This window comes from Jaculus jaculus, chromosome 2 (assembly GCF_020740685.1).
Source record: "Jaculus jaculus isolate mJacJac1 chromosome 2, mJacJac1.mat.Y.cur, whole genome shotgun sequence".
Lineage (NCBI taxonomy): Eukaryota > Metazoa > Chordata > Mammalia > Rodentia > Dipodidae > Jaculus > Jaculus jaculus.
In genome coordinates this window covers 177,065,567-177,084,253 of record NC_059103.1, presented here as the reverse complement: position 1 = coordinate 177,084,253, position 18,687 = coordinate 177,065,567, and positions in this window count along the sequence as shown.

The window sequence follows — 18,687 nt, the reverse complement described above, 5'->3', positions numbered from 1 at the left end:
AGTTATTTCAAAACACCTTTTGAAGGAAATAAATGGTCATATTAAAAGTCTTATGGTAAGGACAATAAAAGTGTTGGTAGTTATGAGATGAACTGACTAAAGAAGATAAACTGGGGCTGGAGAGATGGCTTAGCGGTTAATCGCTTGCCTGTGAAGCCTAAGGACCCCAGTTCGAGGCTCAATTCCCCAGGACCCACGTTAGCCAGATGCACAAGGGGGCACACGCGTCTGGAGTTCATTTGCAGTGGCTGGAAGCCCTGGCATGCCCATTCTCTCTCTTTCTCTCTCTCTGTCACTCTCAAATAAATAAATAAGAATGAACAAAAAATTTTAAAAAGATAAACCGGGGAGCAAACTTTATATGTTGAATGTTAAATGTTTAATGGAAAAGGTTGTTACATAGATTGTAAAGTACAAGCATAAGATGAAGGTATGAGTAAAGTACATAGATGAAGATATGAGTAAGCTTAAACAGGTTAAAGACAAAGTGCTTAGTCAGATTACAGACTCCTTGAGATATAAAATGACTATAGCCTAGGGCTTGCATCAGACTAAAAAAGTATGGCCCTGGCTGGTAGCAACTTGCTATGGTGTCCAGTTTGTAAACTTAACTTTAACTCATTGATGTTAATCTGGTCATAGTAATGGCCATGAAAGACTCCATTTAGAGTACCCAACCAAGTTAACTAGGTTCCTTTATTTGTCAACCTTTTAACTAAATCTTAAGGTTAAAATTGATTCATTAATATTTGATTCTTTCCTAGCATTATTATACCTGAAAGTCCCTACCTCAAAAAAAAAAAACCCTCACAAAGGAATTTACTTCCCCCTCCCCTATTTTGTAAGGTAATTAGACCACATTTGAAACATTAAACAGTATTTATCTGTCACACACTTGAAAGCTATTTACTTATGGTGAACAGTAAAAGAAAATTCCAAAAAAAAAAAATAATAGTATGGGTTGGGGTGATGGCCTAGCTGTTAAACGCTTGCCTGTGAAACCTGAGGACCCCGGTTCAAGGCTCGATTCCCAGGACCCACGTTAGCCAGATGCACAAGGGTGCGCGCGTCTGGAGTTTGTTTGTAGTGGCTGGAGGCCCTGGGGCACCCATTCTCTCTCTCCATCTGCCTCTTTCTCTCTCTGTCTGTTGCTCTCAAATAAATAAATAAAAATTAAAAAGTTATGTTGTGATTTAAGATGTAATTCCTCAATTCCTTCAACAATCAGTGTTAATACTTTAGTTTGAATTTATGTCATTAGTTATCACAGGCAGAATTATAGAGTTGGTTAGGGTTTGAATAGTTGTAGATTATGTTATAGCACTTTGTGTATGTTTGGAATTCAATATAGTTCTATAAAATTGATTTGGAAGCAATTAAAAATATTCCTTTTGGCTCAGCAGCTAAAGGTGCTTATTTACAAAGCCAGATGCATGTAGTGGAGCATACATTTGGAAATTGTTTTGTAAATTGTTTGCAGTGGCAAGTGGCCCTGGCATACGCATTCCCTCTGTTTTCCATGAGACTTTTTTCATTAGATCATGGCAGTTTAATCCAGTCCCTCTATTCTTTGGGTATGTTAAATATAGCTACATTAATTTCAAAAATTGACTTGTATATTATTATTTAGCATTTAAAAGTGCTAAATCTCCTCAAAAAAATATATGTATGTATTATATAAAGGTATTCTACTACTGATGAACTTTAAAAATTACAAATTTTTCATGTCTTCATATTTAAGCCAAAAATTTTACTATGTAATATACAGTTCTTATAGCCTCATGTACCTTAAATATGTACACTCTACTTTTTGTTAATATCAGACTTTTCCAGATATCAGAATATTATAATTTGGTTTATACAAAGTCCATGATGTTTGACTATCAATAAACATACATCATCATGCCTCACTAAAACTCTGTAATTTTAAGATGGTTCTTGTCTTGTTCATGATGGTTTTGCTATCTCTGAGATTATAATACAAGACTTAGAAGAAATGACTTATTTTGATGTTTTTCATAGAAAGACTGAAAACCTCCCCATGTCTTAGAATAATCCACTGTATACAAACAATGTTAATATAGTTTGTCTAAGCTTCATGTAACAGTTATAAATATTTCTTTAGTTAAGCCTTAAAATTGATCAATGGTACAAGGTACTTATTTAAGAAATTGCTTTATGTCTGTCATATCATCTCTAATGCATGTTAAAATCAGGCTTGCTTAACTCAACAATGACCAAGTTTTATTTTATTCTTGAGCTATGTATAATCAGTTTCAGTCAAGGTTTCACTTAATTAATGGTCTCATTTCTGGTAGCTTAAGTTCATTGCTTATAGAGATATTGATACTTAAAACATGTTTCCTGCCCTAAAAAAAATCTTAAATTGCTGTTCTACTTCCAGTTGGGGGGGGCAATTGGTACTTGCATTGGTATGCAGACTCCACAGTTGTTTTCAAACACAGATGCTAAGTTTTTATACTGTTTTGTCTTTCCCTAACATACAATTTCTAGGTTAAATAAGTTGCCCTAAAGTTATTGATAAAATAATTGTTAACTATTGTTTTCAGGGCTACTAAAATTTTCTGCCTATACTTACAACTGACAGATACTTAAAAGAAAGAATGTGTATGCTTTCTGTGTCTCAGATATAGCTTACACTGTCACCTGACAACTAAACTTCAATATTAATCAGGATTTGAAACTATTGTGTCATTCTCTAACCAGATCTGCTTTATGCTACCCAAATGTGTTCTACACCCTTTTTAATAATCTGTTTTACTAATCAGATATGTACAGTCTCTCTGAGTGATTAATAACCATATGTAGAAGCCAAAATCAATACTGGAAATATTGGAGTTAGAAGGATAGTCAATATTTTGGTTCCAGCTCCTGAGTCAAAAGGCCATAGGAGATGATGGGACACTTGAACTTATAGTCTCTAGTTACCTGCCTTCATGATCAGAGAGGTTGTGGAGACCCAGAAATGACTTTCACATCAGTGCATCTGCAACAGAAGAATCACATCAGAGGAACATCAGTCCTCCAGGCTTCCCAAAAGTGGGAAAGCCACTTGGTCAGCTTGCCCTTGACTTATCCTAGCAGATGACAATGCTGAGAATCATAGAATTCCTCACAGGTCCCTAAAAGTCTCTCCTACAGTGTCATTATTGACCTCCAAAATACACAGTTAATTCTGGCAGCCCACATGATCTTAATCACCCATTTAAAAATTATATAGCTACAATATAAACAATGATTAGGACTAATAGGCTCCCCTGTCTGATGCTGACTTATGATACTAGACTCTAACATTAACTCATGCCTTTTGCCTCTGCCTGTCCCTGATTAACTTCACCTACCCTGACACAAGCTCCTCCCACTTGCCTTAGCCAGAATCAGAGCTATTCCTCTGGCCCCTTCCTTCCTTAGCCCTTAACCTATCTCATCCAGGGATTAGTACACTGCCACCCCAATGGGCACTCTCAAACTTAAACTCTCTTGTATTCTTACTCTTCCCCTGATCCCAAAATGTCCCTCTGCTTCCTCTTGTCCCAAGCACTCTATCTCTCACTTCTGTATGCTCATCGTCCCTTTATGTCTGGCCTTTTGATGTCCTAACTGTTGACAAGAATAACAAGCTCCTGGGCTGGAGAGATGGCTTAGCGGTTAAGCGCTTGCCTGTGAAGCCTAAGGACCCCAGTTCGAGGCTCGGCTCCCCAGGTCCCACGTTAGCCAGATGCACAAGGGGCGCACGCATCTGGAGTTTGTTTGCAGAGGCTGGAAGCCCTGGCACGCCCATTCTCTCTCTCTCCCTCTATCTGTCTTTCTCTGTGTCTGTCGCTCTCAAATAAATAAATAAAAATTAAAAAAAATTAAAAACAAAAAAGAATAACAAGCTCCTTTATTCTTCCTCTGTCTTCTCATGGGCATACAGAGCCCATCTCCCTCACCTTCTCTATAATAGGTGTCTGCCAGCAACTACCCTAAAGCCAGCTCAATATGGGGATGCTATGAGAGAAGTCTCTGCTTTGCTCAGGACCAAATCATAACAACATGCTACACTGGCACTGTCAACCTCACCACTTTGCCACCTCTAGCCTCCATGAAAATGCCTCCTCATCACCTGCCCTGAAGAGAGAACCATCAACTGCATTATCCAGCCTCTTCCTTAAGAATTCATTACCCTTTTGGTCAACATAAAAAAATTAAATTTGGGGGCTGGAGAGATGGCTTAGCAGTTAAGCACTTGCCTGTGAAGCCTAATGACCCCGGTTCGAGGCTCGATTCTTCAGGACCCACATTAGCCAGATGCAGAAGGAGGCACACACATCTGGAGTTCATTTTCGGTGACTGGAGGCCCTGGCGCACCTATTCTCTGTGTTTCTGTCTATCTGCTTCTCCCTCTCTCTGTCTCTCACTCTCAAATAAATAAATAAATAAGAATAAACAAACAAGAACAAGCTTTCATTTCTCATCATTAACAAAAGGCTGGAAGGCTAGGTCAGTACAAAATGGAGTCACAGCAGGATGGTGACAGAGACATGAGGAAGTGGGTCATTCAAATTCATCAAAGAACCGCCCAGCCATCATCCTACCCTTGCCTAACAAGGCCCCGAGTCTAGGTGTCCTGCCTCCTTATCTGTCAGGTCACCTGGTCACTGCTCTGGTCTCACACCCTGGCTATTTCCCTTCCACACCTTCGCCCAGCTGAAGAACTCTATATAGCCCAGGATCTACAATGTCAAAGATGGCTGTGCTCCACTCTTGAGATTCAGTCCTGGCAGCTCATGTTTTTCCCAAATTAAAGCTTCCATCTTTGCCTCAAAATAAATAAATAAATAAATAAGTCATGAACTCATAGCAGTTGTGGTTTCCTGCACAAGACTGAGCCTGTCAGTACTTCACCATCAATGGTGGAAGGTACATGAGATCCCATACTTCCTGGAGTTGCTAATGACAGTGTTTGGTTGCTGGAAATGGGGGAGTCAGGTTCATGAGTTGTATAGCTAGTGCAACTAGCAACTACATTGCTAATTCATAGTAAAAATGAAATAATTCACTCAATTTAACTCAATAAACTATTTTTTAAAAAAGCAAGAAATTATTGAACAAGAAATGTTTTAATGGGAGAAGAGAGGATAAGATAGGGTAGTTGGGAGGAATAAGATCAAAATACATTATGTATGATAATGTGAAAAATGTTTGCTATGTTGGTATGCTTTCTTTTAATGCCTACATTGATTTTATTTATTTCCTTATATTCTCCAATGTCTTAAGAAGCTCAGGTCATTGGTAATACTATAAAGTTCTATTTATTGGAATATTAATACCTCACAATTTTTTTTCAATTTCATTTTAAAGATTTTATTAGGATTTTCTCCTTTGAGTTATATTTCTTGTATCTGTGAGTTGGGCAGCTGAAGCATAGCCTTGACCCAATTGTTTTTTTTAAATTTGTTTTTAATTAGATATAGACATACTTAGTATGTAAACAACACATGTTGGTACCATAGATTCCCTCATCACTGACCCTTTACTGAAGAGGCTCTCTTCTTTGGGGATGCAAGACAACCCCATGGAAATTGTGGGTCATGCATTGTGGAGGCAGCATTCAGTTCTGGGGGAGAGCAATGTATCTGTGCACAATGCCCCAACTTGTGGCTCTAGCAATCTTTTCATCCCCTCTTTGAGAAAAGTTTCTGAGCCATGTTGGGTGCATTTTAAGTCTACTTCAGTGATGGGCTCTTACTGCCTCTGGATCTCTACTTTGGTAGGTGTTGAGTATCCTCAGTATCTATCTCCTTCACCCTTGTGCTGATATCAGGTTCACTGAGAAAGCAGCTCTCTCTACCTCATTTCCCCAATTCTTCTGTAGTTTCAGTTGGGGCCAGGGTGAAGTATGCTGGATTGTTTATCTCTTCAGGTCCAGTTCCCATCTGAACAAGAGAAGCAGGATCTCCAATGGAGAGAGCCTCTTTGCCCTGGTAGCTCATGTAGCACCTTCCAGCACTAGATGGGATGTCTGTGACCGGCTGTCTTCCAGATTCCAATCAGGTCTCTCCATGGTCCTTGTGACAGCAGTATGACGTCTTCAGCAGTAGGCTCTTACCTTAACCTACAGTGGGTAATCAAGTGCTCTAACCAAAGTCTGTTTTGTTTCTTTTGGGAGACTTTGAAGGTCTCTCCAGTCAATATCTTGTTGTGGATGTTAACTATGTCCTGGCACAGGGAATTACAGGCCAGAACAAAGGGAAAATGAAACTAGACCCACTCATTTCTCTATACACAAAAATCAAGACCAAATGGATTAAAGACAAAGAAAACAGCTTGTGTGTCTTGATATTCTTAACTTTTGAAAATTGGTTTAATATTTCAGAATATGGTTTATCTTCCTAAGGGCATTATATGCTTTGTAAAAAAGTGCATACTTCTGTCATATAGAGTGTTATGAAGGCCAATTAGGTGAATATGCTCAAATCTAGGTTATATTTTAAGCATTATAATCACGATGTTTCTTTGTCTTACAGATTTAATTTCTATACTTATAATTTCAACAGTATCTTGTTTTCTGGTAAGCTATTACGTAAAGTGACCTATAGCTCCCTCTGGTGACTAAGGTAAAAAACTTTTGCATTTCCAAAATTACATGTTTCCTATTGTTTAGAGTAATTTATTAAGTAAAAAAGTGTTTCATTGATCATATATTCTTTTAAAATATTTACCTCATGATGAATTTAACTAAAGTTCTACCAATAGTGAAAACATTTGTTAAATACATATACATACACGTACATGTATATACATATAAATATATATATATATACACACTATCATTTTTATCATCATAAGAATTTAACCATATTATTTTCATATTCAGTTTGCCATTCATGTTTTGTCTATGATATTTATGTTAAGACATAAAATTGGTCTCATCATAACTTCTACTCTATGTCTACATAAGTAATATAAATCCTTCATTCTGCAAACCAGCCTTTCTTGGAGACTGGCATGTGGTCGCTGGATAACAGTTACATACTATTATGAATTGGGCTGTCTCAAAAAATCCATATATTGTGGTGCTACACTATTTATAAAAATGTGGACATTTTTAGGAAAAGTTGTTAGTAAATTATCATGAACATGAAGAGAGACATCTCCCACTTGGCCTGCAACACATCTTTCTCTCCCAAACTTTATGGGACAAAGTTACATAAGCAAAACTTGTTTTTAGCAATATTTGAATGAAAATTTGCCATATTAATTTGTTTGGATCAGAGTTGATCCCTCCTCTTAATTATATTGTATTTATGATCAAGAACTTCCTTCTCTAGTTTATTTCATGTAACTTAATATACCCAGAGTTGCTAAGTGAGTTTCAATCACTAACAAGATAAACACACTTACAGCCTACAGGGAAGCTGTGTTTAGAAAGATCCAAACATTTTACATAATTAAGGTATATGCCCTCAGAGTCAGATTTGTTGGTATTAAGAGAGCTTTACATTATTTCACGAGGCACTAGAGAGATTCGAATAAATATGATTGAGTGACAACAAAAGCCCTTTATTCTGTCTACTGCAATCCTCATCGGATATTGTGAGCCAGATGCACAAGGTGGCCCATGCATCTGGAGTTTGTTTGTAGAGGCTAGAGGCCCTGGTGTGCCCATTCTCTCTCTCTCTCTCTCTCTCTCTCTCTCTCTCTCTCTTTTTCTCTCTCTCTCTCTCTCTGTGTGTGTGTGTGTGTGTGTGTGTGTGTGTATGTGTGTGTGCTTTTCTGTTTCTCTCACTCTATCTCTCTCTCTGAGGAAATAAACAAATAAATAAGTAAATAAGTTTATTTATTTAAGGAATCATTGCCCTGGTCGAGAAGATAGAAGGAGCATTAATGCTTAGTACTGTTTCTGAGGCTATCTTTTCTTCTTCTTCTTCTTTCTTTTCCTTTTCCACTATTTTTATGCTTCTTGCATATTTTGTCTTAATTATTTAAGCAAATGTGTCTTCACACACACAAAAAAAAACTGGTTTCTAATGGTTTTGATTCCATTAACTATATTTTGAACAGATGGGATTTCTTCTTGTTATTTTTTAGAGAGAAAATCACAGAAACCAAGGGAATTAAAATGTTTTCGACCTTGGTTGTGTATTTCAAGTTGTAAAGATTTTCTCAGGTGCTTTAGAGAGTTCTAAATTCCTCTTCATAACTAGCTGCCCTCATCCAACTCACAGATCAATATTCCTAGCGAGTTCTTTCGTGGGCCTACTCACAGATCAATAAGCGGAGCTCTCAGGCGTGTGAGCCTCTTGGCATAATCGGCTTTCTCATTCAAGCATGCCATCTGGGCCCTGCTGGGGGCATCTTTCTCATGAAACTGGCACTAGTGAGAAAGTTTGTTTGGCTTCCTGGCACTCATCATCATCGAGCTGTCTGACGTTCTCTCTTATAAACACGACCTCCGCTACTTGGAGAACTACTGCCTGTAACAGTCAATCAGCGTGGGCATTTGTTCTGCTAGGAAAACAAGGCCTCAAGATGGTTCTCTTAAACGTGGGATTATTCCACAAGTCATTTCTATGCCCCACCAATCAACCTCCTTCTTTGTCATCGCATTTGTTTTTTCACTCAAATCCACTATCATGGAACTGAGTGGAGTCGAGCTCATGGGGGCCGTCAGGGCCATTCTTTAATCAGACCCACAGGTTGCTTGCTGCTCATCAGCATGACACATTCACCCTCTGCCTCGGATTAAGTATGATCCTCTCAGAGACAGTGTGCGGGGAAGCATCCCAGCTGCCTGCCTCCAGCACATGCTGCAGCATCAAAGCTTTATTTCCTCTTTTAATCTCTGAAAACTGCACAACAGAGAAAAGTGCAATGAAGGCCCCAGTATCCTTCGCTGGCCTAAGTATAGTTCAGGATGTGGAGGATGCTGCGGATAAAGAAAATCTCAATCTGTCTGGAGGTTATAAAATATAGATTTCTGTGGGCTTTCTTGTTTTTGTTGCTGATGCTTTGCTATATTTAACAAAGAAGAAACTACTGAAACGCTGCAGGGAGAAGCTTTTTGGTGTGTGTCTGGAATCTTAGAGCTCTCAGTCTTCCAAGGGCAAATGTAAGAAGTAATGCCAGTTAAGACAGTGAGATTAACATGCTTGGATAGGCCCCAGAGAAGTAGGAAATATTAAGCAATTATAGAAGATACTGTCTTGATTTTCCACAGCAACATGGGCAATGGTCCTTTGGTTTGCTAGATTTTTTTTCCCCTCTATTTGTTTAGCACTGTAGGCTTCAGGCCATTATAAACAAGCTAGCATAATTATTAGTAATCAAAAGCTTGTAAAGTCCACAATTCAAAAAGGTGATGTTCAGATTTGAAAACTTCATGTGAACCACAAAAGCTTCCACAGCTATTTCCACCTGAATGTCTTCAACTTAAGGATGTGCAAAGGAGGCCGGAGATTGCTCACTGAGTAAGAGTAAGGGCATGAGACCACCTTAGTTGGGGTCAGTAGCGCCCATGTGAAATAGCTAGGCATGGCTGCACACAGTTGCAACCCTAGTTCTCTGGCAAATAGAAACCAGAGAATCACTGGGACTTGTGAAACATGGCAAGCTCTAGAATCAGTGAGTCACCATCTCATTAAAAAAAGAGAAGAGATGGGCTGGAGTGTGGCTTAGCAGTTAAGGACTGTGAAGCCATAACCAGATACAGCAGCCACATACAGTGACGCAAGCATGCAATATTGCACGTGCTTACAGGGGGGCACATGCGTCAGGTGCTCATTCAGAGTGGCCGAAAGTTCTAGCATGTCAATTCTTTCTCTCTCTCTCAATATAAAAAATTTTAAAAAAATTGAAAAGAGGAATGAGCAAAAGAGGATGATGTCTGATGTTCTCCTCTGGCCTTCTCACCTCACGAATGAGCATATAACACTCTCCACACATGTTCTTCGCACTCATGCATGGGGCGTGTACATCTGCACACACCACCTTCTATGCACACTCCTTAACTCATGCATGGGACATGTGCATCTGCATATTCCACCCACACGTACTCTTCTCACACTCATGCATGGGGCATGTGCATGTGCATATAGCACCCCACGAGCTCACCACACATGCAGAGTAAAAGAATGGGAATTTGAATAAGTGGACTTGTTTAACTGTTGCCACTTTTAGTTAGGGCTTAGATCACAACATCCTTAGTTATTCATTCTAAGCATGAATAAATATCTGCTAAACATCAAATGATATGTTACTTACTGTTGCTCAGGGCGAAAACCATGATTAAAAATAGATAAAATTATTCTCTGCATGTATGTTTCTTATTTCACAGAGCAGCTATTTGTCTAAAAATAAATGAACCAAATATCATAAGCAGAATTATTTAAAATATAAAAATATGTCTCACATATTTCATATTTTGCTTGTTGTATAGAAGATATTTGCACAGAGTACTAGGCGATGTGTAACTTGTATCTTTTTATCTGCTACACTTTATAATATAATACTAGATTTAGCACCCTTAATTAGATGATAACTTGGACTTGAAATTGTTCTCAGTACTCTTAGAAGAATGCATCAAACACTGTAGGAACTTGTACTATTGACTGATCTAACACAGATCCAACTGAGGTGGTTCAGTAAAACAAAGCTAATAATTGCGTTGGGCAAAAGATCATTTCTTAGGGTGTCTTTGCCATGAGATGATATATAGAGTGCTTTCCATTGCTCAGAATGCACAAAGAATTTGAATATAGAACTATTTTTATATTCCACCACAATCACAGCTATATTCACATTCCAAATCAAAATGATTATTCCTATTAAGGACACAGTGCAGAAAAGTTACTTGTATTCACATAATCATCAACTTGAAGTCTTTCTTTGTTTCCTTAGGTATCCATTTATGGTCAAGTTAATGTGATTTAGTAACCAAATTTCCATGTCTTTAATGTATGTGACAACAGAACATTAAGGTGTCCTTTCCTTCAAGAATTTTATTTGGCAAAAGAGGAATTTCTTCAGTGTGGATTGTTAGACACCATAGAAGGGTGTCAATACTGAGTGAGGTCTACTGTGTGCCTTTAGGTCAGATTCACTACTTTGTATTCACTCACATGTTAGCACGTTTATTTTTCTCACTCGAGACAGTGAGCGTCTACATGTCTTTTGCAACCCTGCTTCACAGCCCATTGTTGAATGACTGGATTTAGAAGTATTGTTAATAAGCTTCTTCTTGAATACTTTGGCCTTAGGAATGGAAGAGGTTCATGATTGTAACATGAACCTGGCCTTTGTGCCTGATTATAGTAATTTGTCCTTATATGCAACTTCTTTTGTTTTGTATTGTTTTGGTTTTTTGAGGTAGGGACTCGCTCTAGCCCAGGCTGACCTGGAATTCACTATGTAGTCTACAGCTGGCTTTGAACTCACAGAGATCCTAATACTTCTGCCTCCCAAGTGCTTGGATTAAAGGTGTGTGCCATCTCGTCTGGCTAAAATGTTGTTGTTGGTTTCTAAGGTAAAGTTAGTCTCTAGGTCAGGCTAACCTGAATTTCACTCTGTAGTTCCAGGCTGGCCTGGAATTCATAGCGATCCTCCTACCTCTGCATCCCAAGTGCTGGAATCAAAGGTGTATGCCACCATGCCCTTTAACATAGAAAAGATCTTTCAGATTTGGGAGCAGTTTTTGAATATTTCATTTTCTTTTAAAGTTATTCATAATGCTTGCAAGTAGTTCTATGTTTCTAAGTGAATGAATGAATGAATGAATGAATGGAAATTCCAAGTGTTGGCCATGCCTTATGTTCTGTGGGGTTTTCATTTCATATGCCTCTATAGATGATGTGGGTGCATGCTCATAATCTTGTTGCCTGTCTGAAAACCTGGCCAATAAGCCTGGGGATGAGTTTATCAAGAGTAAATGGTGACAAGCAGTGTGCTTTTGACTGTCGCATGTATTCAGTCCACAATGCAGTTATTAAAAATGAATAAATTCTCAAGCCTGAAATTAAGTTGTCACAATTTTGAAGGTTCATAGAGCTAGGGGTAGTAATGGAAGTTTGCTTTTAGTCTCTTTCAATATAAATGAAAATCTCCAGAGGAGGAGGAAAATTTTGTTTCATAGCTGTATGAGTTCCTTTAAGTACTTAGAAAGACATAATGTGAATTGCAGTCTTCCTTGGTAGCATGGCAGCATTTCAAATCATCTTTTCTTATTTTACATTAGGTGAACATTTATAAGTTACCTTAAAAATGTCAGTTCCTACTATATAGCTAATAATCCTGCACACATGTGCTATTCATTCACAATTGAGATTCTTAATTTCCCCATCTGCAAAAGAGCTTTGGAGAATTTAAGAGGATTTAGGATAATTAATATCAAGTATATAAGGCAATGCTGGGACATATCTGATAATAATTAATATTTATTTTTTTCATTGTCTCAGCATATGTCATTATTACCAAAGTTTTTTCAAAATTAAAGTTTTAAGCAGATTCATAAAATGCTAAAAATAAGGTATACTGCAAATAAAAATAATCTTTGATTCTTATATCTTCTTTCCATATTTAAATATTTTACTTGTAAGCAGAGAGAGAATGACCATGCTGCTGCAAATGAACTCCAGATGCATGAGCTACTTTGTACATCCAGCTTTGCACAGGTACTGAGGAATCATGTGGTCATTAGCATTTTAAGCACCTTAACTAATGAGCCATCTCTCCAGATCTTTCTCTGTATTTTGTAGAGTCACACACTTGCTCTACCAAGGCAGCAGCTCAAGTGTAACTGTTCCCAACATTTTGTACTTACTCTTACTGGGTTTCTGGGAGACTTGTTCTCTGGAACCCTAGCCTAGGTACTAAAAAAAGGCCAATATTTAATGTTTCACTCATCTCATCACATTTCTAGAATTCTAAGTTTACTTTCGTATTATCAGAACTGAGATTAATTATACATGTGACAGTTCAGAATAATATGAAATACTTATTAAGAGAGAAATAAAAATGAGGACATAATGTTGTATTCAACAGAATAGTAAATATGCTAAGAGACTATTTTTACACTTGTTTCAAAAATAATGTATTCATATATCTTGTGACATGAGAAATCAGTAGAATCTTTTGGGGAATAATTTGGCTATGTTGCAAGTACCAAAATTCATCATTTCTCAATTGAGAAAGTGAAATATATAGAATCTACTTTTAGGAAAATGTTTCTTTTTCAAACAAAATAATTTTATATAAAATATAACAGATTATACTCTCAACCCTTCACCACAGCTCCCACTACCATGAAGGTCCTCCTCAGTAATGTTATGGTATTCACTATGGAGCATGAAGCCTCAGTCAGTCACTCTGGGGTAGTGAGGGTGAGGGGAACTGCATCTTGGATATTCCTACCCACTCTATGGCTCTTAGAATCTGTCTGTGCCCTCTTCCACAATGTTTCCTGAGCCATGACTGGCCTGTTGGCAGTCTGATTTAGTGTTGGGTTCTCTGTAGATTCTGGATTTATGCTTTGATGAGTTTTCATTGATCACCATGTCTGCCATCAACACCCTAGAATTGGTTGTCAGGCTAGCAGTAAGAGCAGTATTCATGTTGGTCTTCCTCTGCCATTTCTCTTGGGCCCTGGGAGATGTGATAGATGTGGTAAGTCTCATGATGGGCAGCCAGATAGCTTATCAATGGCTTATCAATAGCTCTACTCCATTTTCTCTGCCATCTGTAAGATAAAACAGATTCTCCAACAAAGAGTGACAGAAACTTGGGTTAAAAGGGGTATGCAAAGTTACTTGAAATATTTGTGTGTATGTGTGTGTGCAAGCCCCCTCATCTTCTCCAGAAAGTGGGGGTGGAGGAGGTACTTCTTCCAGCCTGTATCAGTTGTTATATCTTGTAGAATGATAGTCAGAATGAGGGTTTCTATGGAAATGATTCATGTTGTCTTAACTTTTGTGTAATTCCTTCCTCAATCTTCCTGCCACCTACCCCTCCAAGTCCCTTCTGCTCCTCATAATTTGTCCCTCCCCTAACCTATCAGGTAACTCCTCCTCTCTTCTCTCCCTATTTCTTCTCTCTACTGGTATCATTCTAACTTTATGCCCATATTCCTGGTGCTTACTACCATTTGCACTCATCTCCAGTTAATCCCAGATAGGACATGTGCTATTTGTTTTTCTGAGCCTGTGTGACCTAGCTTGTGAATTTTTTTTCCTTACTGCTAAGTAGAATTCCACCATGCATATGCACCACATCTTCATTAACCATTCATTTGTTGATGGGCATCTGTGCTTATTCTAGTTCCTTAGTACTGTGGACACAGCAGCAGTAAAAATGATTGAGCATGTATCTCTGTGGTAAATAGTGGAGTCTTTGGGGTATGTGGCTAAAAGAGGTATAGCTGGATCTAATGGTAATTCTATTTTCAGCCTTTTGAGGAGTCTCCATACTGACTGAAGGAAAACATTTCTTAAGCAAACAATATATGGGAATGTTTAGTGAGATGATAGTTCTAATAGCCAACACTGATGTAGTATTATCTTGGTACGGGCACATTTTCATTTTATGTGCTTTATGCACTGGTTTAATCCTTAGGGATGCTTTTTTGTTATCTTATGGACAATAAAATGCTGCATAGGGTGTGTGAGTAAATTATGCATGGTCAGCAGGCACCAGAATGGAATACATTACTTAGCATCACAAGTAGAGGCAACACTTTATTACCATAGGGAGACAAGTACATAATGATTGTTTTAACCAGATAGAAAATTAAACAGTCATTAAATTAAATATTTACTGTGGGAAGTATGAAGCAATGCAGACTTTAAGAAATTTACACAAAACCTTGCACAATAATATAGTATATGTAGTCAACCCACTATGGTTGTAACTTGAAAAAAAATTCTTTTAGGAAGCTCAATACTGGTGTGGATTGAAAGAGGATGAAGGTAAGAAAACAAGAGCTAGAGAAGCTGGACACCTACTAAGTATTCTAGATAAGATGTATACAAAGTCAATTCCAGGGTCTGTGCCAATATGCCAATGTAACATTTCAAAGGACATTTGGACTGAGTAATGGCCAAGAACGTCTGACTTTGGAAGTATGAAATAGAGCTGGAGGGACAGCCAGAGATACAAGGGAGAATTTTCTTGGTCCACCTGCCAATCAGTAAGAAGTGAAGAAAGATTGCTGCCTGATCCTTCCCCTTCATTGGATGATTATAGAGCAAGCTCTGGTTTCCTGACTCAGATGGTGAGCAGAGCACTGTCTGGTGTCAAAGACTAGGGAAACACCTTGAACCCTTGCTAATCTGAGGGCTTCCAGCAGAGGTGAACAGTTGTTGACAGGCGTGAAGGCATAGTAGGAAGTAGGGAATCTCTTCCAGAAATTGTCAGATATTAAAACCATAGCATACCAAGAACTATAGAACCCTTGACTACAGAGTAGTGAAAATGCTCTTAAGTCTAAATCACTTGGACAGTGGCTTTGGGAGTCTCTCCAAGCCCTGCTCCTGTGATACTGATGATCATGGAGAGTCCCAAGACAACAGGGTAGAGTTGCTGTGAAGGTGGGCGACCTGTTTTTAGTTCACTTGATGACAAGAGTTGATACATTTTATGGGGTTTTTATTAAATGAATTTCTTTAATGTCACAGTTTCCTCTGCAAGTTTTAAAAGTCTGGTGAATTGGAACCTGTACTTCATTGAGACTCCTCCTTTAGCTATGTCTTGAAGCCTTCTGTTTAGGTTCTGGTCAATGGATAATTTAGAAGTACATTTACATTTTTCCTTCTCTTTCTCTCATAAACTGGCATGAAGCTAATGGCCACACAACAGAATTCATGTCAGCCAGCAGACATTCATCAATGCTGGCTGTGGCACGTAATCTCTCTTAGTGAAATTTTGCAGTGGGTTATTCTAGGATACTTGATCTTTTCCTCTCAGAGAAACTTAACAGGTTAATGTTCCAACATAGTGGCACCATGCATAACCCTTCATTAAAATACAAAGGTAAGCAAAACAACAACAAATTGAACCACCTCTTTCAATGCTGACAAGTCATGGTAGGAAGTTCATGGTTTTGTTTCCCTGGGTTTCATGGGACTATTATCCTTTAACATGATAATCTGGAGGTTTTCAGTGGCAGAATAATCATGTGACACTTGATCAGGGTAATGTGACTCTGGTAATAGGATATAACTTACCCACATACCTACATGGGACATGTGTAGTAAATATTTCATCCTTAACCTTCATCTTTTCCTCCCTTTCCCTCTTCTTTTTTCCTAGGAAAATATATAGAAGTGACTTGCTTGTTAGGTTTGATGTTCTATTTGCACAGACTTGGTATATTTTTTTATGCTGTCAATTAGTGAGAATTTTTATAGGTTCCAATTTCTATTCTAGCTATACATTTGAAATTAAGATATGGCATAAAGTCACAAAGTATTATATCCATTCTTATTTTGTTTCATTTTGTGTCTGTGATGACTGATATTGATTATCAACTTGAATAGATGTAGAATCAACTGTGCAGGATTATGTAGATTTGGTGAGCCTCTGGGCTGCCTATGAGGGATCAACTTCCTTAGGTTAGTTGAGGAAGGAAGGCTGCGGTAGGCTATGGCACGCTGTGGTCCTGGACTGTACAGAGAAGAGAGAATTGGCTGAGCACTAGCATTCATCATGGGCTTCCTGATTGCAGACGCCCTATGACTATATCTGCTTTTTGCTGCCTCTGAGCTGTCCTCAACACAAAGGAATGTAATCTGGAACTATAAACTGAAATAAATCCTTCTTTTCTTAAACTTTTTTTTTTTATCAGATAATATGTGTTAAGAATTCAAAGGCATAGTGTCAGTATTTGTGGTAATGCCTAGTTGCTGGAACACTGTTCACCTATATTATATAAGAACTTTTGTTTCATTTCCTAATTAGCAAAAAATAAGTACTTGTTAGCAATATCGAAGTTGTTCGAGGGGATTTAGAAGAGTAAATGTCAAGAGTGCTCTCGTTGAGCGTCGCGGACAGTGCCAGACTGCACTGCTGAATCACAAACACTTTGTCTTCTGCCGAATGCTAGGCCAGCTCGATGCTAATGAACTTCTTTTATAGGTCCTTAATCTGTTGCATTTCCTGTGAGTCAGCCAAGCCTCCCACTTGCTGTTGAAAAGAGTCATGGGCCATTTTGGAATAGTTTGCAATATGTACCCTTTATGCTTTTATGACATCAAATGTAGATATATTTAGTCACTGAAATGAAAACATTTGCTTGTGCAGCCAGTCACCCCACCCCTGTCGTCAAAATAAGACATCAATTTTCACCAAGCAGCTAACTTTTACTGAATATCCACTGTGATCAGAGAATTTTCTAGATGCTTTTTTTTTAATCTATGAATGAATTTAAACCTCTTAGTAACATTTAGGAATAAATATTATTACATTTTTCTCATGAGTAAATTGAGAATGACAGTATTGATTAACCAATTCAAGCTCACACACAAAACCTGGAATGCTAAGGCAGGGGACTCAGAAGCAGGTCTTTCTCCTGCCCTGTCATTATCTCCTGCTACGTTCCTTCCATATTGTCTGTGAGCCACCCTTCTGGGCTATCGTGCAGTCTTACAAGCACAGTCCTATTATTTCAGTTCTTACTGGGATCTCCTTCCTACGCATTGCCATTGCCTTTTGGCTTTCTGTTCCTACTTCTGTCCAATCTCTCTATGTGGAAGATACACCTACCTTCTTTAAAGTCAAGGCATGAAGATGGAGACATTGTATAGGTGGGAGAGTGTTATGGAGAGCTTTCAGAAAGGAGAGTTACTTTCTCACTTTAGTCTTCTCTGTGTGTTGCAGTCCAGTTCACATTGCTGGTAGAAATCACCCAACCAAGAGCAGCTTCAGGGAAAAAGAGATTTATTTTGGCTTACAGGCTCGAGGGGAAGCTCCACGATGGCAGGGGAAAACGGTGGCATGAGCAGAGGTTGGACATCACCCCCTGGCCAACATAAGGTGGACCACAGCAACAGGAGGGCATGCCAAACACTGGCATGGGGAACCTGGCTATAAAGCCCATAAGCCCGCCCCCAACAATACACTCCCTCCAGGAGGCATTAATTCCCAAATATCCATCAGCTGGGGAGATAGCATTCATAACACCTAAGTTTATGGGGGACACCAGAATCAAACCACCACTCTGTGTAACTGGTAACTGAGAGAAAGAATGATATAAAAAATTTATATTCTGAGCCGGGCGTGGTGGCACACACCTTTAATCCCAGCACTCGGGAGGCAGAGGTAGGAGGATCTCCGAGAGTTCGAGGCCACCCTGAGACTACATAGTGAATTCCAGGTCTGCCTGAGCCAGAGTGAGACCCTACCTCAAAAAACCAAAAAAAAAAAAAAAAAAAATTATATTCTGGCGTTTCAAGGTGTCTCCAAAATTTAAAAAAAAATGTACAGGGTACTAAGGGCCAGGATAGGAGGGCATATATCAGGAAAATTTGGTGACACGGTCGGTTATGAATGAATGAGGCATTGTTTAATATAACTAGCAGAGTCCTATGCGTGTTGTAAGGATTTTAGTAGCATCTTAGATTCATGGTATGTATACCATTTTAACTCCCCCAAATTCATTACTTAGGCCTTTCTCGTTCCTCCTTTATAATGAAAAGA